At 32.0% G+C, this 7,355-nt stretch overlaps 1 pseudogene; it reads right to left on the bottom strand.

The window, feature by feature from the left end:
• Positions 1-6,707: 6,707 nt before the first annotated feature.
• LOC117803575 lies at positions 6,708-6,804 on the bottom strand (annotated as a pseudogene).
• Positions 6,805-7,355: the final 551 nt, after the last annotated feature.

The raw sequence follows: 7,355 nt of genomic DNA, 5'->3' as shown, positions 1-7,355 counted from the left end.
AACTAAGAGGCAGCCCACGGAATGGGAGAATATATTTGCAAAGGACACTACAGATAAGGGACTGGTATCCGTATCTACAAAGAACTTCTCCAACTCAATACATGAGAAACAAATAAATCAAAAAGTGGGCAGAAGATATGAACAGACACTTTTCCAGTGAAGACATACAAATGTTTAACAGACACATGAAAAAATGTTCAAGATCATTAGCCATCAGGGAAATTCAAATCAAAACCACGCTGAGATACTACCTTACGCCAGTTAGAATGGCAAAAATTGACAAGGCATGAAACAACAATTGTTGGAGAGGATGTGGAGAAAGGGGATCCCTCCTACATTGTTGGTGGGAATGCAAGTTGGTACAGCCACTCTGGAAAACAGTGTGGAAGTCCCTTAAAAAGTTAAAAATTGAGCTACCCTATGATCCAGCCATCGCACTACTGGTTGTTTACCCCAAAGAGACAGACGTAGTGAAGAGAAGGGCCATATGCACCCCAATGTTCATAGCAGCATTGTCCACAATATCTAAATCGTGGAAGGAGCCATGATGCCCCTCAACAGATGACTGCATTAAGAAGCTGTGGTCCATATATATACAATGGAATATTACTCAGCTATCAGAAAGAACGAGTTCTCAACATTTGCTGCAACATGGACAGCACTGTAGGAGATAATGCTAAGTGAAATAAGTCAAGCAGAGAAAGACAATTACCATATGGTTTCTCTCATCTATGGAGCATAAGAACTAGGAAGATCGGTAGGGGAAGAAAGGGATAAAGAAAGGGGTGTAATCAGAAGGGGGAATGAAGCATGAGAGACTATGGACTATGAGAAACAAACAAACTGGGGACTTCAGAGGGGAGGGGGGTGGGGGAATGTGATAGATTGGTGATGGGTAGTAAGGAGGGCACGTATTGCATGGTGCACTGGGTGTTATGCGCAACTGATGGATCATCGAGCTTTGCGTCGGGATCCGGGGATGTACTGTATGGTGACTAACATAATATAATAAAAAATCATTTAAAAAGAATAGTGTAAAATATTTCTAAAAGCAGTTGTAGAAGGTAAATTTCAAAATTATTTTGGACAGAGTAGCATTATTTAAATAAGCATATACACTTTTGAAGTGAATACCTTAAGGAATACTGAACTTTGAGCTATGTAATTTCTACTGGACACCTCCTTTATTTTATTATAAAAATTATTTTTATATTTTGCATATGAATAATAATGGTTTTCTTGCCATGTCGCTCCATTCCTAATAACAGAAAAGTGCATTTGTCAAGGAAATAGATATAAAATTTGTTATATAAAATCTTTCTAAAATGTGGATTAAAAGATACATATTGCTAAAGTCACACATTTTTATAGACATTTCATAAATACATAAACAGCATTAGTATTATTCCTTTTCAACTAAGAAGTATAAAGTAATAGAAAAATTATCATTTTTTTCAAATTTTATTAGAGATTCACTGATAAATAGATGCTATTTGTTCAAATACAAAGTTAAGTCATTAAGCATTTTATACATAGGAATTTTGACCAGAATACATAGTAAGACCACTCAAAAAGGATGATCCTGATTAAAGGCACATGTAGGAGTTTTATCAGCTAGGTGATGAAGGCACAGTGCTACAATTTACCTGTGTTAGGGTTGGAGAAACACTCAACATCTCTGAAATTTAGAGCAAATAAAACGCAATTCCCTCTAATTGTATAGTAATTAAATGCATGTTCTTCCTTCATCGTGAGAATCTTTTCAAATATTTATCTCTCGTCACTCTTATACAGTTTGAACTTTCTACAAAACAACCTCCATATCTCTGCTTTTCAGTATTTGGCCTGTATTCACGTGAGTCTTATTTTTCATCCTGTTGTTTCTCCAGCGTTAGACTGCTCTGTTAGCTGAGTATATCTGATTCTTTAAGACACTTCAGAAAGCTACTTTCCTGCAAGAATCAACTCTATGCAGTAGTATTAGGAGATGAACAGTAGAAAGCACTAACGTCATAAGAACCACAACTTCACCCATTAGGATGCTACCTGTTTGGTTTTTTGTTTTTTTTTTTTTTTTGTCTGCAATTCTTCACTCTTTCCTACCATATCAAAACCCATTTTTCTCCTCAAAATGTCAGTTCCTTAGTTGAAGGATTACCAACGTTCAGTTTAACAAATTTATGCAATTATAATGCAGAATCGATTTGCTTCCTAGTGATTGGAGTATAACCATCACTGTGGGAATAAAAGCAAGTCTTAGAGTTCAGAGTAAAGAACAAAATCATATCATACAGCTTGTGCCAACAGGGTACAACTCTACTTGGCCTCTGTATCACTCTGAGCATCAATGTGGAATTTTAATTGCTATTTGTCTTTTGCAACAAGAAAGCATATTCTAAACACTTTCATATCACATTAATTCTGAAACTAAATTAAAGCTCTCACATTATGATTTATGTTGATATACTAATGTTTCATGTTGAAAAAAAAAAACTACAGGTAATAAATACCGTGTAACTATGCGTAGTTACTGGCATCACAGGTATCATTTAAATCAATTCTATTTCATTGTGGAACTTTTCTTGTTATTATTTATGACAACAAATAACGCTAATGATGTATGTTGTCTGAATTATTTTATCTTCTTACAGCTTCATGCTTCTTGTTTCATGATAAGGAATGTACCTATGCTTGTTAATACCACTAACACTGTTCTGGGACTAACCGTCCCAAATTGGAATCATTTTTCTTAGAGCTGAACAGTTACTTATAACTCATATCTTCAACAAAAGAAGACATTTCTGGTTTATGGTGAAAGCTATAGTTAAACAAAGTTCAGCATTTTTGTGCTAGCCCTTTGTCTGAAAATATATGGCTCTAAAATTCATACAGATAACTAAGCAAACTATAATTGTCTCCTTAAAATATTTTTCTAAGACTATTTCCTAAAGGTAATTATCAGTCCCTACACAGTGCACCTACCAACTCTGACATCATTTTTTCCCTAAAACATTTGTAGATCTATATATTCATTTCTACTCCTTCAGCCTCTAAGGCAATTCAGTTTTATATGTCTAATGATGTAAACTATTGCAATCAACTACTCACTTAGGTCCAGCAATAGTACTCTTTATATGATTTACCTGATTTGTTCCCATAATTCCTTTAAAGCATTTTTTAGGTTAATTTCCTAGTTAAGAATCCATTTATTCATTCTAGCACCTACGATGTTTCAAGCCTGTTAATAATCTCTGACTGTTTTTATCAGAATGGTGCCAGTCTTCTCAAAGACAAACTTCTAACTGCAGGCAATCCCCTACTTCTCTCCTCAACTTAAATGGCTGCTCTGTCACAATATACAAATTTATTGCCCTCTTCTCTTGCCTGGTTTATTTCCACTCCTTTAATTTGCATGGCACACAGATATTCTTGGAAATATTTCCTGCCTCCACAGTATAAAGAAGTATATCTAGGTCTGTTGTTTCCTTTATATGGCATAAAATCATCTATATCCTGTTGTCTTTCCAGAGAAAAATTTCTTAATAATAAGTTTCTCCACAAAATATCATTCTTTTCACCCAGATCATCTATGTTATCTTGACTTCAATTTTTCACTGCATAAAATATTCCAGGGGAAGAGATATGATAATTTTTAGAAGGAATTAAAATCAACACATTCTGAATTATTATACATGCAAATGAACTTCTAATGTATCATTGTATTCAAATGTATGTATATTACATACACAAGTTGGTTTCCAAATTGTAATAATTATCTTTGTTTAAAATGTAATGAAGTTGAAAATTAGTGTTTAAAGAGAAAGGAAATATCTCAAATGCTTACTTTGATTAACTGAATGATATCTTTGTGTATATGGAATCAAAACAATGACTAATTTAATAAATTAACTCAAACAGTCATTTGACAGGGTAAAATTCATATGAAGCAATTGCTTATCATAATGTAGCTGTGCTAATTTGCCAGATTGTTTAACTGTGTAGGATTTGCAGAAATAGAGCTGCAACAGATTTATCTATAATCAAAAACACATGTATATTTAAATTGTTTTGAGAGTATGACTTCGATTGTATAAATACATTTGGATATTACACAATAGTGAACTTTACCTTTCATCTGAACACTATCCCATTCCTTTTTCCAAGTTAATTCAAATGATGCCTATTAACTCAAATTAGTTATTCTTTTTAACAATAAAATCATTAAAAATATTTCAAATAATTAAATGCCAAATACTAGCTAGCACAATCAGTTGATTTCTTTTGTCTCATAATTCAGTCTTGCCCGTTGTCACATTCTGGAAATTAAACAATCATTATAGTGTTTATTTTAACTGTGATAGTCTATCAGATTAAAGATTTACTTTTAAACAAAGAATTACAATATATCTGTATTATTTGTACATGTAAATAAAAGTACCCACAAACACAACAACAAAACAGTGAATAAGAAACTCAGTGAATAATTCTTATTTTTTAAGTGAACAAAAAATTGTATAGATCTGAGGAGTTAAATTTCATCTCCAACTTATTTTGTCGTTATCATTGTGATTAGTTGTCTAGTGATACTGACCTCTTAAATGATATAAAATATGTAAACATTCCTGAGCTCAATTCTACCTTTATGGGCTATTACAGATATACTAAAGTGATAAAATTGGCCTGCCTATATATTCTATTTTCCTAATGTGCTAATTCTCTAGCAAATAGATACCACTGTTACTCATTATAATCCCTTAATTCAACACAATATACTATTAGAATTGGAAGAAAAGTAACTGTACCTAGAGAGAAACAACGCATCCTAATTTATTTTATGAGATTAATAGAATCTTGATATCAAAGTCAGACAAAAATATTACAAGGAAAGGCAACTACAAACCCAAATATTCATGAATAGAAGAATATATATGTAAATTGGTAGATATAAAATAAAATATTAACAAATAAAGTCCAGTAATATACAACAGACAGAGCCAAATCATGACGAACTCGGGTATATCCTAGAATATAAATATGTGTAAAGGCTTAAAAAGCAGTTTATATCTCCCATAGATACAGATTAAAAACAAATGCTCATCTTGATAGATAAACAAAAAGTAATTAATACAATTAAAGATAGCAACTAATGAAACCTTGACAACATTTGACAAAACTAGAGATAGAACATAGGAGGGCACATTTGTGGATACAAGGTGTCTTTTCAAAAATATCACTACATTCATATTAAAAGTGCAAAATCAGAAACAAGCCTAGAAAGTCATTCTCACCACTTTTTTCATTATTATACTACTGCACATAGACAGACGGGCATATTTTGTTGTGGATGTGGAGTATCAGAAACTCATTCATCACTGACGAGGATATAAATTGGTACAGCTATTTTGGAAAAGGATTTCAAAGGAGTATTTTTCTGGGATTGAGAAACTGATTTTAAAATATATTAGTCAATAAAGCTAAGAATAGTTAAGGGTCACTTGAAGATAAAAAAAAGAATCTATTTTTTAATATGTTTCATGTTGAAGTATGATTTTTGACAAAAATGCCAAGGTAATTCAAGGGGAAAAGGATAACCAGTACAGTATGGATAGAATGTGCATTAATGAAACAGAATACAGAATCCAGAAACAGACCCACTGACATAGTAGCAATGACATGAAGATGAACTGGCATTATAAAGAAATATGGACAGGATACTTTTCAATAAGTGATACTGGTATATCAGTGTAACCACATTAAAAAAGGAAAATAAAACAAGTTTTTTTGTTTTTTACTTTATCTCCAAACAAAAACTAAATCCCGAGTTGAATAACTAAACATGAAATAATAAATATGAAGGTTTTTAAATGTAATATTGGAAGATATATTCATTACGTTAATGAGAGAAAAATATTAGATAAGACTGAAAAGACAATCTTCTCATAATGGAAGAGTTCAAGAATGCAATCCAAACACATGAATGCATTTGGAGCCTCTGTTTCTTTCACACCCATCAACATTAAATTGACCTAAACAAACAATCTGGTCAAGCCCCAAATCAAGAGATGATGAAGTGCAATCTGCCATCATGAAGCCTTGGCAAGTTTGTAGATGTATAATACCTACTGTGGAGTGAAAAATCAGGATCAATAATTCAGTCAACCACATCTTGAACACAAGGTAGAAAGAAAATATTGGCATTCATTTATTTCTAACCAAATATTGTACTTTTGCAATAGTGAATTTTTCATTCATTTAAAAAAAAATCACCATACCACATTTGACAAATCAATATATTTACTGAACAATGAGTTGGGAAGTACAACTATGAGCTTTCCCTAACACAAGCATAGAATTTCTCTCTAGTAGAACCAAACAAGATGTTTAGACAGTGCAAATTTAATTTGAAAACTTCAGAGAACACATTTATCCAAATTGGTCAAGGACACATTTCAAGATTTAAGGGAAAAAAATCAAGTGTATAATATTTCCCAACTTATATATAAATATTCTATTTACGCTTCCTAAAAATGTGAATGTTGTATTATTTTTTCAGGTGTAATTAAGCTCCATACACATGTCACAGTTGGCTTTACAGGAATCTTTTTCTAGTTAAATATCACAATCTCATGATTCAGTGTCTCACATTGTGCTTTCAATCATATCGTTTTTTCCAAGTTAATCTGCGAAGGGTTCACCAGGGAACTGCACGTAATATGGCATGCTTCATGAATTTGCATGTCATCCTTGTGCAGGGGCCATGTTAATCTTCTCCAGTTTTAGTATATGTGCTGCCATAGGGAGCACATAAATGTGTTATTTTGACATGTGTAGTTTAACAATAATTACCATATTTCAGCTCAGATATTTTAAAAAGTAATTTTTACTAAAACTGCAGAATATGCATATGTATGATGTTAATGCTTTCTCTACAAAATATAATTCTAATCTGTCTTCCATTTACTCAATTACTTTGCAATTATGAAAATTTACTGTGCTTTGAAGCAAAGAGATCTGGCAAGATACCTCATATGTATATTTTGGATGAATATATGTAAAATATTCAAGTGATCTTAACATGAACTTAAATTAATTTTAACAGTAGTCTATAGTTATATGAAACTTTGAAATGAAATGAGCAAATAAATTGTGCAGATAGGAAAATTGAATTGAATTGCTTATCTATGTTAGGTACCCACCTTGCCCCTTTGTTGCAAAATTCAGAACACTACATTGACTATATAAAACTAACTATAAATTAAATATGTTATTCAATTTTAATCAACAACCACTGAGTTTTCAATGGCAGCAGGAGATACAAGTAATTGTGTTTTTATGAGACACCTTAAATTATACAG

The sequence above is a fragment of the Ailuropoda melanoleuca genome, chromosome 8, assembly GCF_002007445.2.
Source record: "Ailuropoda melanoleuca isolate Jingjing chromosome 8, ASM200744v2, whole genome shotgun sequence".
In the NCBI taxonomy this organism is placed as follows: Eukaryota; Metazoa; Chordata; class Mammalia; order Carnivora; family Ursidae; genus Ailuropoda; species Ailuropoda melanoleuca.
Note: the sequence above shows the minus strand (reverse complement) of the source record. Positions and strands in the feature narration are given on the sequence as shown.